This window comes from Papaver somniferum, chromosome 11 (assembly GCF_003573695.1).
Source record: "Papaver somniferum cultivar HN1 chromosome 11, ASM357369v1, whole genome shotgun sequence".
NCBI classification, from domain to species: Eukaryota; Viridiplantae; Streptophyta; class Magnoliopsida; order Ranunculales; family Papaveraceae; genus Papaver; species Papaver somniferum.
The window spans coordinates 59,583,509-59,598,623 of NC_039368.1; the positions used below are offsets into that span (position 1 = coordinate 59,583,509).

The 15,115-nt window shown below is 38.5% G+C and overlaps 1 long non-coding RNA gene across 1 annotated transcript; it reads left to right on the plus strand.

The window, feature by feature from the left end:
• Positions 1–2,244: 2,244 nt before the first annotated feature.
• On the plus strand, positions 2,245–2,843 carry LOC113321767. The gene is made up of 3 exons (XR_003346874.1): positions 2,245–2,264; positions 2,350–2,401; positions 2,617–2,843. It is a non-coding gene; the product is annotated as an uncharacterized LOC113321767 (long non-coding RNA).
• The last annotated feature ends 12,272 nt before the right edge of the window (positions 2,844–15,115 follow it).

The following is a 15,115-nucleotide window of genomic DNA, read 5'->3' on the forward strand; positions in this document are numbered from 1 at the left end:
TTAGTCCTGAGAGTTTCGGTATTTTTAGGTGTGCGTTTAAGCAATATCTCGGATTTTCAGAAGAGTTCGATCTTTGACTGATATTCTTGATTTTTTTCGAATGAGCAAGTAGGACTTTGCTCGTTTTATCAAAATTTGGAAAATATTAAAATAACAATATTTTAATATTTAGCGTGAGTAGCCCAGTCGGTCATGTGACCATTTGAGTTTTTGGCCTTTTCATGGTTTGAGCAATATTTGAGAAAATATGAAGAAACCATGATTTTTGCTCAAACGGAGGAGTTTCATGAGATGAGGAAAATAATAATTACGAAAACAAGGGATTGCAAGGTGTGGGACCGGCCACGGCTAGGATATGGCCGGCCGGTTAGATAGCCCGGTCCCACGACACCTTTCCCTATTTTATTATTTTTCATGAAACCGTGAAAATATGGAGAAACCGTGAGTTTTGATCAAACAAGGAAAGTTGCTTTTCATGAGTTCATGAAAAATAAAATAAATAAAATAAGAAAAATAAAAGGAAGAGACGTTGGGAACAGCCATGGCGGCCGGCCGGTGGGCCCGGTCCCTAGGCGCCTCTTTTCTATTTTTTATTATTATTTTCTCTCTCCTGTTTTGTGTAGGATTCCTCATTAGTCCATATTTTTGAATGCTCGTTCGTGCATCATTGTTGAGTACACTTGCACCATTTCATTGGGGCTTACTCGGTGATAGTCCAGATGCCCGATTGTTGAGTAATTATTACTAATTCATGAAATTCAGCGGAGAATGATTTATGAAACGGAGCAATAATCATGAATTGTGCATTTATTACCAATCCATGAATCCAACCGGGGAATTCAGGGAACATGGCAATGAGATGAATTGGTTATCTATTACTAATCCATGGGGTCAGCCGGGGATTCATGGAACAGAGTAATAAGATATAATAGATTACTTTCTAGGAATTCAGTGGTGAATGTCACGGTAGAATTAATCTATTGTAGAATCGAGATATGAGATAGTTGAAGCATCGTACTCGTTCTGAAAGGTGCATAGTCAGGAAACAATCGTGCAGCGTTGTTAATGTCCTGAAGTGTTCAATTTTATCAATGCAATATATCCAGGAGTTTATATAGATTTGGTGTAGCTTATTCTGATATTTTATTGTTTACTAGGCATTCAAGTTGATTGTGTCTGATCCTGATACCATTCTTGATTCCCTCACACGTGAAGTCAAAGAAGTTGTCCCTGATGGAAAAGAGGTAAAGCTGGTTTCTCTACCTGTAATTTGCTTAAATTCCATATTGTTGGTTTTGAAACTGATGGGGACATCTCGATATGTTTATAACAGAATACTAAAGTGATACCTAATTTTACATGGCTGCTTGTATTTCAGGACATTGGGAAGGATTTGGTGGGACTAGTTTTAATTCCTTAACTAATCAGATGAACCTACTTCTATTTTTACGAAAATTTTACTATTATTGGGTGGAGCGTTTGAAACATGGATAATTAATACTATAACTAGCTAGCTGAATGATGTTTGAGTGCATTCCCTTATATTATATAACCATTGTTTGTCATTGTTCGGTTTGCAGGTTAATTGAATGATGCTCTGTTATGAGATCAGAAAGGTTGGAGAATCCCTTAGAAATTTTTGTAATGCAGGTAGTTTCTATGAATTTTGTAAGTTTCTATGTAGGAAGTTTCAATGAACTTAGTAAATTTGGTGGGAAGTGAACTGCAGTGGGCTTGGCATCAGCCTTTGTGAACCTTCTCGATTACAAGTTAAGTACTTCACTGGAATACTTGATTGATTTTCTGTTTCTTACAATTGTGTACTCAGTTCTGGTGAGAGAGCTTATCATCTTTGGTAGGTTGCAGGACCAAAGATAGTGCCAACTTATGAATCTTATGGACTTTTCCCGCTGAAAGTACATTAACTGAGGAGGATGTTTCCATCTATTTCAAGTAAAGATGCTAAAATTCTTTACTTACGTAAACTATTTCCTTTAGCAATTGGTTCCAAGTTCTCTTTCTCATGTACTACGTATGCTTTTGGAAATTTAACCACTCCAACTACTTTTTACTACCTTGGCTTAATGGAATATTATGAAGCAGGGCATACTGATTACGTGTCTCCTTCTGAAATGTATTTATTTTTAATGCATCTAACGTATGCTTCTAAATCCTTTCAGAAGCAGTTGGACTGGATACAAGTGTTTTGGAGCTTAAAGAAATAGGAAGACAATCAGAAATGTTGTTCTCACTAGAGATATCAGGTAGTGCTACTGTGAGCACGGAGAAGTTCATATTTGTTTCAAGTTAACCTAGAGATTGCTTATAATATGTGGTTTTGACCTTCAGTTTATACTTGCGAGGGGGTTGGCATCAACATGTGTACCTGCTATATTACATGGTAAGTACTTCTCTTACTTCCCTGCAACAATAACTTTTCCTTTCTAGTATGTCTTCTGCTCTAAGTATACCTTACTACCAACATCTAAGAAACAAAAAAAATTGGTATTACGCCCACGTATTTATTGGTTGTTTGAATTTACGCGAACTGCGTTTTTTGAACATTATTTCTTCCAGTTTACTTGTCATAATAATGTTGCATGTTGTATTTTGCAGGATTGCCTACATCGAGTTTTCTGATGCTCAAGCTTTCAACAAAGCAAGCCTGCAAAGGGTATAAAGCTTAGTTGTGTTTATTTGAATCATCAGAAAGGGTGGAGAACAAAGCAGCTAAGATTTGTAAGTTCCATGTATTCAAGTTTTGTAGGCAGTTAGTAAGTTTCTATGTGTTTGGAACCTTCCATGTATTCCCTTAGAAATTTGATACTTGACAAAAAAAAAAAGTTTGGTACTTGAGAAATTTTAGTTCTTTTGTAATTTATCTATCTGTTCAGTTCTTTTGTTATATAAATCTGAACTGAATGAAAGTGATATGAATAGACTGAAGAAATTGTTGTTGAGTGTGGATGATGAATGTATACAGGCATTGAATTTAGAATTCCGGCTTGTTTCCGGAAGAATATGAACTGCCAGTCGGCATTGACCTGGTCAATATTTACCAATTTTGACCAGGTCAATGTTGACTAGCAGTAATATTTTTAATGTTACAAAAAAAGTTCGTAACGGCTTCGAGCTGTTTCAAATTGCCACGTAGTAACGGCTGGAGCACGTTATTATGCCACGTTGTAACGGCTTGAGCTTGTTAAGACCATGTTGTTACAAATAATTCGTAACGGCCCCCGGATGTTACTACGTGGCATTTCGTAACGGCCCTCATCTATTACTACCGCCGTTACAATCCAGAATTCGTAACGGCTACATTGCCGTTACGAAAAAAATGTAACACCCACTTTTGAAACAGGCGAAAGACGTTACAGCCTCATTTCGTAACGACTTGGTTCTGTTTCAAATCTCAGAATTTGGTGTAGTGCCTCAACAAACAATTATGTAGGAGATCCTCCTGAATGTATACACGGTCTCTCTACATAATCAGGGAACAACGAGTGTCTCCGACGTCCTGAAGGCATTAAGCTCTCTCAATAAACAATTATATAAGAGGACCGCCCAATCGTTCTTCTCTCTATGTAGTCAGGGAACAGCGAGTGTCGCCGACGTCCTGAAGGCGTTAATACCTCTCAACAAACAATTATGTAGGAGGACCTCCCAATCATGTTATTCTACATAGAGGTCATGATGAAATGCGCAGCATCGAACGCTCAGCTAGTAGGAGGCCTTTTGAGAATCATATTCATCATGGCTCTGAGAGGAACCCGATCAGAGATCGTGAAACGGTTCACGAGTCGTAAAATATGAATTGTCACGTGCGTTTCTGAAGCCGGGTCAGAAATGTGCAGTATCATGATTTTACGATTTTGACCTTTGTCGAAAATCCACCATCAACATTAAGTCCCATGCTTAGTGAGGGACAATCATGTTCTGCAGTAAGCATTAGATGGTGATTTTCCAGTCGACGAGATAAGCAGTTGAACTCGGTCGTATAAAGGTATTTTCAGAATCCCCGATTTGCTCCAATGGTGTCATGTACGAACAAATGCTCAGGTAAGGACCCTGATAGTATGATAGAGCGTCATCCCGTGAGCACAGAGAGATGAGGCGCTGCTGATTTGGTCGGTTAGACGTTCGGTTTTGGTCGGGTTAGCGTTTTCGGGCCCGAGCCCAAAAAGGAAATCCATGTTTTATTAGGTTTTAGAAATAAAATTGATATAAAAGGGAAGAAGCCCTAAAAATTATTTTTAATTAATTTTTTGATTGAACGACCAAGCATCTCTTCTTCCTCACGTCCGAGAAAAGATTATTTTTTTTGTGTACGCTGGAGCTCCCAATCACCGATTGCCGCCGACCGATTTTCGGCGAACTCCGGCGCCGACAAAAGGCACGTGATTTTTTGTTTTTTTTTTGTTTTTTTTTGCCGTGTGTTTTTCATGAGTTTTTCAAAAATAAAATTCCATGTATGTATGTATGCGTAGGTTTTATGAAAATTTGTTTTAGAAAACATACGCCCGTTCGTTCGTTAGTTTAAGAAACGAGCAATAATCCCTAATATGAAAGAGATACATGAATCCTTGAATATACATGATTTGGTTGCAGTAGATAAAATTTGTTTATAAGTTTTCATAGAAATCAAAATTTTACTTTCAAAGCATGAATTTTTCACACAAATACCTTTAGGTTCGTACATAAGTTCGTAGTTAAAGTAATAAACAATAATCCTAAGATATTTTTGAAATAGACCTGCACTTCATAATAAAATTTTGTTTGTGAACTTTCAAAATTTTATTTGGAATAAGTGGACCTTTGCAAAAATAGAAAAGACCCTCGTTTCATAGACAAATGCTCATTTGAGCAAAACAATATTTTTTTTTAAATAACTCACGTAAATTTTATTTTATTTTTGTGCGTGAGTTTAAAAATGAATTTTGTTAAAGAAGTCAAATTTTGATTTTTTGAGATTGTTGAAAACAAACAGTATTCCGATAAATTCGTGATTCTATAGTGTATGTACACGGCAGATAATCAGTGAATGTTCACATGAAGGGTTATGTGAATTATTCATAATTTCGTGTGAAAAGTCAGGTGTTGACTTTAAATAATGAATTTTGCTCGTCTTTGCATATTTGAAAGAAAGAGCAAGTTTTCGAAGTTTTACGTTATTATCACTAAGTTCGTGAAACCGTAAACAGTTAAGAGTTAAGGATTATCATTTTTGTAGACGCTGATGTGAGCATCGTAATTATTATGTTGTACTTTAATTCCATTGTGTTGACGAAATTTTGTTGTATGGATGTCACACCAACTTTCCAAAGATGACTGATTCTCGTGGTAGCGCTTCTGAAGATGATGTTTCTAGAGAGGAAACTTCCAGAGAGGATGTTTCTACAGACTCGTCTTCCAGAGATGATGATTCTTCTAGAAATGATGATTCTGGGACTTCCAAGGAGAAAAAGGAAACTCCTAAAACCAAGAACATCCCGAATACTGATGATGAATTCATCGTGTTTCTGTATAGACCCGAAAAGCGTCCCTCAGGTTCCTCATTCCCGCAGCTCATAAATCCCAGGAGTACTACTCAGAACAAGTTAGTATCTCCTCAAGCAATAATTAGGTTATGTTTGAGTGGGAAACACTATTTGGGCTCACATGTGGAATTTAAGCTTTCTCGAAATCCCTGGCACATTTCTCTGGATGGGCAAGGCATATGTTGGGTCATAGTTCTGTAAGAACCATGCTAGATCGTGCACATGTGACACGAGCTATTCAATCTGCTAGGGATTTAGTCATTCATCACGACATACCAGGTATGGTGGCTTTGCTTGCTCGCTGGTGCGTTCCTGCTCATACTTTCATATGCAGATGGGGAGAATTCACCATTACTTTCGAAGATGTAGTCGCTTTGTTGCATCTCCCAATTACTGGAAATTTTCCTGAAGAGCTATTAGCAGAGGAGAATGTGATATCCGACGTGTTGGAAACTACAATACGAATTCAACAAGTCACCCAAAACTTGATATGCTCAATGGTTTAAACACTGCTGGCCGAGAGATGAGGTTCCTGAAGAACCTATCGATAGTCCCCTGACCATCGCTGATTTCTTATGCTTGTGGCTCTCCAGAGATATTTTTGAGGATAGCGGACATTTGTTGAAGCCATTTGTGATTACTTTTGCCATAAAGATGGCGAAAGGTGAGAAACTTCCTATAGGCAGTCTGTTTTTGGGTTCACTATTTTTCAATTTAGACTCCTTAGTCATAGACTCTAGTATCTCCAACGGCTTCATGAAAATTGAAACATATGTTAATAATATGTTCCTCCAAGCTTTGATGTGGGAGCACTTTAATAAGTATGCACCGATTCCTCGTAGCATCTTGCAAAGGCCAAATGTCGACACTCGCCATGCTTTCCTTGAGAAAAATAATGCCAGGATCATGCGTTGGTCGACAAAGCAACCACAACATAAGATACGCCTCACCAGTGTTTTAGACATCGAGTATGAGTTTGATTTTCGCTCTTGGGTGTCGGTTCCTCCGCTCTTGCCACAATTGATCACTTTCAATACTGCTGAAGAAAATGTCATATTGAAGTTTGTTACCAGTATGAGTGATGGATAAAAATATTTTATACTGAGTTGCACTCCTGGCTATTTAATGTCGGCAATGCACGGAAAGTTCCAGGTGGAAGAATATAACATTGACAGGGCAGCTCGACAAATGGGTCTTGATCAGTGTTCCCCGGGTCATCGAATAAATAAGCCATCGGTTGAATATCTGAAGGCTCATTTAGATTTCACACGTGTGGAAGGAAATTATTATTTGTTTCCTTGTTCTGACCGAGCTACTTACGCGACTCCGGGTTATGTAGACTTCCGGCGTCAGCAACTTGAGCGCTTGCATAAGTTTGCAATGGATGTTAAGCCTCTGGTACGAGAGTTTCCTCCTGCTGATGTGATTTCTGATCAACCAAGGTTGAAGCATCTTTCTAGTGGTGATAAAAGAAAAACGGCTCCAGAATGTTCACAGGTTAGTATTTTTCTTACGATTTTGGTAAAGGCATGATGATCGCACCTTAATTGTTTCATTAACTTTATTGTAGGATGGTCGTGTTGTGAGATCTCGGATTCATTTAGACTTCTCAGAAGTGCAAGAAAGACCCCAGAGTGGAGAAAACAGAAGTATGACGAATTATAGGATGATATCGAATAATGTGCAGTCCCCAGTCGCTTCTCTGATAAGTTTTCAATACCTCTTCTACCATGACATTTTCTTTCCCGCATAATTAGGATCATGAAACCAACATTTGTTGTTGTTCCAGAATTTTTCTCCATCAAACATTGACGGTCTCGTGTTGCTCAGTCCACAACTCACGAATCCAGCGATGCAGATGAAGTTGATGTAACTATTCCTTCGTATAATTGATCATGATACTTCTCGAATAAAATAATAATGATTGTTGCGGATATTCCAGGAGAACATTTTTGTGGAATATAAATACGTTCATGTCGTTCATTCGTCTTCAAATAATGGTGATAAAAAGAACCTTCAAGAATCAGGACCAAATGGCGGTAATGGTGCTCCCAGTGTTGACGCCGACCATATTAATCTTTGAATGACTTGGAAACCCCTCAAGTAAGTATCCATCTCATATTCTCTTAATACAAGTATAAAATTGCTTATTTTTGAATGAATGAATGAGAATCCATACGAATGAATGAAAATTTCTAGTGAAATACGTCATCAGAAAATTTTAGAACTCATCCTTTTAGTAAAAACGCCATAAAATCTTCATCCGATGTCGGATTTTCGCGATCTACCCATGTATTCTTATGCCCAGGAGATTTACAAGCTTTTGCAAAGAAGATTTTTGAGTTTAGGGGACATTTAGGGGTCGAAATCAGTGAAACAATAAACTTCCAGGAGACCTTCAGGAATTTTTCAGCTGGCATGTAGTTCAATGTTTTGGCCACAACTCTTTACTCGTTTATCCAATTGCTATAAAATTTTTATATGTTGTAAAAAAAATCCATAAGAAGAGAATGGTAGATGATTCAACCTTATATTCCTTACCAATTGCTCCCAGTTCGTCGTCTTATACATGGCAGTATAAAATCTCTTCAGACAAGCTTGTTGAAAAACGTGTTTTATGACTTCTATACTATTTTCTCATGTCTTGGATGTATAATAAAGAACTTATACAGTGTTAGTTCACTTATATGTTGGATTTTATGATTTCCTTTGGTTCCCATGATTGAATTTCTCTAATCTTATGTAATCTTCGTATTAGGTACCAAATGCCGAAGTTGAGAATAATGGAGCGAATGATGATTCATAACATATGGTGAATCGAGTTGATGATGTTACCATATATGCACCTCAATGCCATGATAATATTTCTACTGAAGTTTTCGAGGAGAATGAAGCTCAATTCATCATTACTTCAGAGATAGAAGCAACTGGACCCAGAATGGAAGAAACTGCCCAAGAAATTGCTCCCACAATTGTTGAAGCTGCTCCAATAATTGAGAACCGCATAATAGTGCATGAATACCCTAATATAGGGGTTATTTGTGATCCTCCATTCGTGAGTAACTCCCATATCACACATCAGTTGGTGGATTTAGTGTTCCCATAGTGTATGCTGATATGTACGAGAAGCTATGGAAGATGTATGGTCACATCGTCATTGAGAGAGACACTAAACTCAGTTACTTCTTGACAATGCAAGTAGGAAATATTTTGCGTCTCATAGATGATATACGGACCAGGGCTAGAAGTACTGTCACTCAATATGTATCCTTTGATTGGGAGTACAACTTGAAGAAATCTGAAGAACTTGGCTTCAATTTTAAGTGGCTTCGTCAAAGGATCAACACCATTAAGGATGCAGTAGAGAATATTATACCTTTTACCAGTGATGTTGTAGTGGAGAAAATGGCTAAGATTGCTGAATTGACTGAAAAGCTGGAGCTGGAGAAAGCGGCCTTGCAAGTCCTGGAGAATGCAGAGAAGTAGAAATCTTACTTTGCCGGTTTCCTTTAGTTTTTCTTTCCATAATCTCTTGAACCTTGAACTTCTGAGAGATGTGAGGTTTTATTTTAGTTTTGATTTTTTGATTGGTTTTGAATAAGTGAGTGATTGATGATTTTTTTTTTGGATTTGATAGAGATTTTTCTTAAAATAAAGAACTTTGATAAATTGCTGAATTCAAATATTGAATGCGAGAATTAAAAACTCCTAGAGAAATTGAAAATACATGTGACAGAAAATCCTAAAATGAAAACTTTAGGTGCTTCCAGAGTTCATGCCTTGAACACAAAACGCCTTGGGACGCTGAATGTTTCATGCGTCAAAAGCCTTTATCCAATTTTCCTGAATCACTGGCACACTTCTCTTGCCCTTCATATCATCCAATTTGTTATATCCTCCAACTAATGACTTAGCAATCATAAAAGGCCCTTCCCAGTTAGAGCTTATTGTGGAATGGAGATTGCGCTTTGTTGCATTCAGAATTAAATCTCCTTCGTGAAACTTGTTAGGTTTGGTTGGTCGTGCCCTGAATATTTTCTGCTGGTTCGGAATTCCTCGAACAGTGGGATTCCATGTTGGTGAAGCTTTCCAATCCTGCGGCACATGTGGACACTCACGCAAGGGAGAGTACCTAGGATATTGATTATCGTGCTCGGTCATTATCCTAACAATGACCGTGTCATTAAGACGCTGGATTCGGAGAGGCTCTGCATCCAACCACTTGGTGAAATATTGTTGGGGCGAGACTAACCACTCATAACGTTTGGTGATAGCTTGGTTATGAGTAAAATTGAGTCCCCGGACCAGGGTAGCATATTTGAAAGTTGATAATATGGACGCATGAGGGGGAATAAGACTTTCCTGAGTACGGAATCTTTTGACGATTTCATGTGCGCTCTCTTCAGGTTTTTGTGTAAGTTCTATCAGGGCTTTAACTTTCTCTAGATTCTCAAATGATGGAGTGTCCTCTATTTTTTCTGAGTCGGAGCTCTCTTCAAGAGAGAAATGTGCAATTTAAGGTGTTGTAGTTACCTTTTCAGCATGAATCCATGTTCTTCCAAGGATCGTGTCATATCCTGGATCTTCTCTGATTATGTGAAACTTGGTTTCTGACCAGGTTGCCTCGACTTTCATTCTGAGGATGATGTAACCATATGCATCTCTGGATATTCCTTCGTGATTTCTGACTGGGAAGGAGCATGAGTGGATTCTTGTAGATTAATACCTGCAGCTTTGAGAGTCTTCAAAGGGATAATATTGATAGCCATGCCAACATCGATTAGCACTCTTCTGAATTCATTTCCTTTGAGATGTACTGTGGTGAGCACTCCCCAGTCATACATCTCCTTTTCAGTGGCTGGAGGTCAGGGAGTACTTCCGGGATAGATAAACGTTTCCCAGACATTACATGGTTCAGAGCCGTGAACAGGTCCTCCCTTTGAGCCTTTGACAAATAAAGCAATTCGCATGCATGCTCGATTAATGATTGAACTGCTTCTTTGACTGGTTGTTCAGAGATTGCAAAAGTTCTGATTGGGAGAGGATTCTTGTGGACTCCTTCAATCCCCAGTTCTCTTGAATCGGCTTTTTCCTTGAATATGCGCTTCAAGGTTCTGCAGTTACTGATCGGATGACTGACATACCTATGAAAGCGACAGTAATGCGTATTCTCTACTTCCCCGTCTGTCAGCTCTCTCCTGACAGGAGGTAAGTTGATCGCAACATCTTGGATCCAGACTTCCAATAACTCGATCACCTCTTCAATAGGGAAAGGAAAGTCTGGTACTTCTTGATCATTCTGCTGATGTTGAACCGGCGCTTGTGCGTTTCGAGTTTGGTTGTCTTTCTTTGGTGCTTTCGTAGACGTTGGAGGAGCATTATTATGTTGTTGTGCATCAAATTTCCTTTTTCTCCCTCCAGCAACATTCATGGAAGGTTGAACATTATATTGTTTGTTGATCAGGCGCCTGGTGCTGTTTCGAGTGTCTCCCGGTTCCTCAACTTTGACAGTTTTTGTTCTTTCCAGCAAGGATGAAGCAGTAGTTGCTGATCGCTTGGCTGCTTCATGGAGCTCTGAAAAAGTCTAGAACGGAGATTTTCCAGCAAGGATCTGTAAAATGGGATCATCTTGTTGATGCATAAGTCCACCAATTGTTGTTCAGTAACATTAGGGTCACGACAATCCAAAGCATGGATTTTGAACCTTTTCACATATTCATTCGGATGTTCAGCATTCTTCTGAGCCATTCTTCCTAAGTCATAGAGAGTAACCTCCTCAGAGACAAATAAAAATTTCATGTAGAAGGCATTAACCATTTCTCCCCAACTAGTGATGCTCCCTGGAGCAATGTTGTTGTACCATGTGTATGCTCGTCCTGTCAGAGATTTTGAGAATTCCTTCAGACGGAAAACATGGTTGTGCTCGTGCTCTCCTAGTGCCTCCAGGAATCGAGAGACGTGTTCTCGAGCATTCCTTATTCCGTTTTACAGCGTGAATGTTGGAGAGTTGTAGCCTTTAGGGAGAGAGATTCTTTGCGTAGCAGCAGTTGTATGGAGGTTGATGACGATGAACTGCATTGCCTTTTCCTCGAGCCTCCATGAAGCGTTCCAGATCTTCACGAGTGATGAAACCTGGAGACTCCTTCTCAGGTTGATTTTCTGTAGTTTTGCAGGCTTCATCATCATCCACCACATGGATTGGTGAAACTTCAGGGTCAACTTCTTTGGACTCTCCTTTCTTCGACCCTTCCTTAGTTTTCTCTAAGATTTTGTCTGTGGGAGTTTTGAGATAATTGCATAGCTCCTTCTGAGTAGTATCCATATCAGTTTGATTTTTGACGAGAACTTCCTGGACCTTTATGAGATCAGCTATGGTGGGAGGATTTTCCCTGACTTCCTCGGATGCTGGCCAAAGAGAGGATGATTTCCAACGTTGGTTTGAGGAGGAGTAGTATCACCACCATTGTTAGAAGCAGGGATGGTTTCTGGACTACCATCATTGTTATTGTTGCTATTTCTAGCGTCGTTTGCATTTGTAACCAACCCAGACCTAAGACCAGCCATTTTGTGAAAATGTGAGTTTGCAACCGAGAGATTAAACTCCCAATGTGGTCGCCAATCTGTAGATGGGGGAAATGATTTGCTGGGGTTTTTAGGGAAGTGAAGAGATGACGGTTCGAGTGAGATGATGTAGTTTTTTACAGTGGTAAGAAAGGGTTTGATTCTCGTGCTTGTGAAGTTGATTTTAGACTTAAATTATAAAATTAATCTAGTGAATAAAACAAAGGATGATGACAATATATGAGAGATTACTGGGAATCAGGATTTCACCACTCTTTTTCTATGGTTCAATATTAATTCTTAGGTAATTTTATCTCCAAAAATAATAATCATTGACTCTTAATCTTTGCCTAGGTAGATTTTATAAAACATTAATTATAAATGGTAAGCATGGGATATTAAAACACTAAAGCTAAGCATAACCCATCAAACTAAATGACAACTAATTAATTTAAAATCATAATTCAATTTATATTAATGCAAAAGTCATAAAAAGAATTAAATAGAGATACCACAGTGATGAGAATTGGCTTCCTCCGTCATCCCAGTGATGGGGTTCAACTCCTCATGGCGAAAACACGCTCAAAATTGGTATTCATAACTCAAAAGGTGTTTACAAGAGGTGAAAAATAATAAAGAAGTGAAATTACAACGAGATATGAGTGTTGCAAAGTCACTGTTACAATAAACGATAAATCGAAGGTGTAGCGGAATAAACGACTGTCTGTTCTTCGTGTTCTTGAGAAGGACACTTTTCTTCTATCGTCTGAAACTCTTCTACTTGCTCTTCACCTGTTGCTTCTGCAACTCCTCCTGCAGCATGACTTTATGCCTATGTTCTACCCCAAACTCTCGATCTCCCTTTTATGACTTCCTACAGTCGTATTTATACACCATAACAACCTCCATGGAAATAAATCTCCGATAATCAATCTTCTTTCTCCTTCCGTCAAGTTACGAGAATAACTCGGTCCAAGTTTCTTTACACGTCTCTGGTTCTTCCAAAATTATCCAAACTTCCCTATTATTGAAAGATACGAATCGTGGACGAGTTTATCTTCTCCCGAATCACACGTAAATTCTAGAAATATAACTTAAAATTGCTGAGAAGCTCTCATCCTCTGTTTAATCGTGATTCCGTGTAAACTTGCGTTTTTCTTCGAAACCAAACCTCCTACAACCCCTGTTTAATAAAACAGGCCCTAAGCAAACCCAATCCATGAACAGACCCGAGAAGAACTCGTGCAAAATCATCTCAGCAGAGTTTGAGTATTCTTCTTCCCTGTTTTAGTTTCAAACAGATGATCTGGCTCAACTCAGTTGAATCACAGCACCATACGTGGCCTGTTTAATCTATTAGAGTCCAATCCAACACAATCCAATGATTGAATCTCCCTAAAAGTCGTTCGGAAATCAAACCCTAATTTGGAACTTTGCTGCAATTGTTTTTCCCGCCAAATTCTGAATTTGAATTTGGGAAGATGACCTCCCCCTATCATTCTCGTGGTGTAAATAGCAGTGAGATGCCCCTTATCGACTAGGTGCCCCTTATCCAACTTAAGGGTGTTTTTAGTAATTTTCTCCCACGAGCGCAAGAACCACTTTTCGAGCCAATTTTCCCGCAAAAGCTTATTACTCCAAAAATACTTACAAAAACATAAAAACCCAAATAAGTACAAAATGAGCACTAACAAAATAGATAAATGAGATCAAAATAGACACATAACTGCGTCTATCAAATACTCCTAAACTTATTATTTGCTCGTCCTCGAGTAAATATAATCTAAAAAATAAAATCCTAACTCACTGTCGCAGGCATCGTCGATTGCATTTAGCGTATGCAATAAGCCTTTAAACCCCTAGGTGGCCCTAGTGGACGAGTTATAGTCGCGGGAGGGCTTATTAGAGATATACCCACAAAAACTTTACTACTCCAGACCCTAGATATCTACGCAAAACCTTAGAAGGTACTAAAGAATATCCTTGGTTGGGAATACATATTGACTACAAGAGGAAGTACCCTGATGCGAAATTCCAATTGATGTACACGAGTTTGCACTTAAGCATACTAAAATTCATATATAAGTGACAAAGCTCTACTCAGATAGTCGCACTATGGACATCAATATCCGGAGTCAACAAATTACATGGATAGATTAAGAGATGGATACAGAAAAACATAGATGGTTTTGATGTTGACTAGGTGAATGGTGTTTTCATATCTATCTGAAGGCCACTGCCAAAATGAACCTATCCTAATGGACTGAGATACTGGTCTGAATAATACCAACACAACTGGCATATACAAGGGAACCAGTGGTCGATAATCCTAATTCTAGGTCAACACAGCTGGCATATACAAGGGTACCAGTGGTCGACTTTATTAAATTTATTCTGGTTGGTATGATGGTCTGGTATAATTTTTTTTTTCCTTGTATATCAATCACTCTATTTCACCCTAGCAGTGGTAACAACTTGATTCCTGAGCCCCACCTAATCAATTACAGAAACATATTTTAGAAAGAAAAAAAAATAAAAACATAAGTGAAAAGGGCTCGACGAGATATGGTGAAACTACCATGTTATTATAACACCTGAGCTCTGTGCTTTTATGAATAGACTCTTTAGATGTTGCCATCTAATCAGATTGGTCCCTCAACTCCTACAACCAAGATGCTTCCATCCACTTACATTGGTTAGTGCAATCCTTAATAGGCATAAATTTCTAGGCTCTGGAGTTAGATTATTGCAACTAAAAAGTTTCTCCCGTACCCCCAAACTTAAATCTAATATTGTCCTCAATGTTCTAAAGATAAAATTAAAAGCATGAACAAGGAGAAACTGTTACCATTTAAAGCAAAAGAGTTACGGAAAGATATTACCGTGTTGTATGAGCATGGGTTACCTCCCAAGAAGTGCTAAGTTCAAAGTCGTCAGCCAGACGTCAAATACCACAAAATGGATAATTACCTTTCAAATCATATATCAATAGTCGAAACAACTGTGGATCAACAATA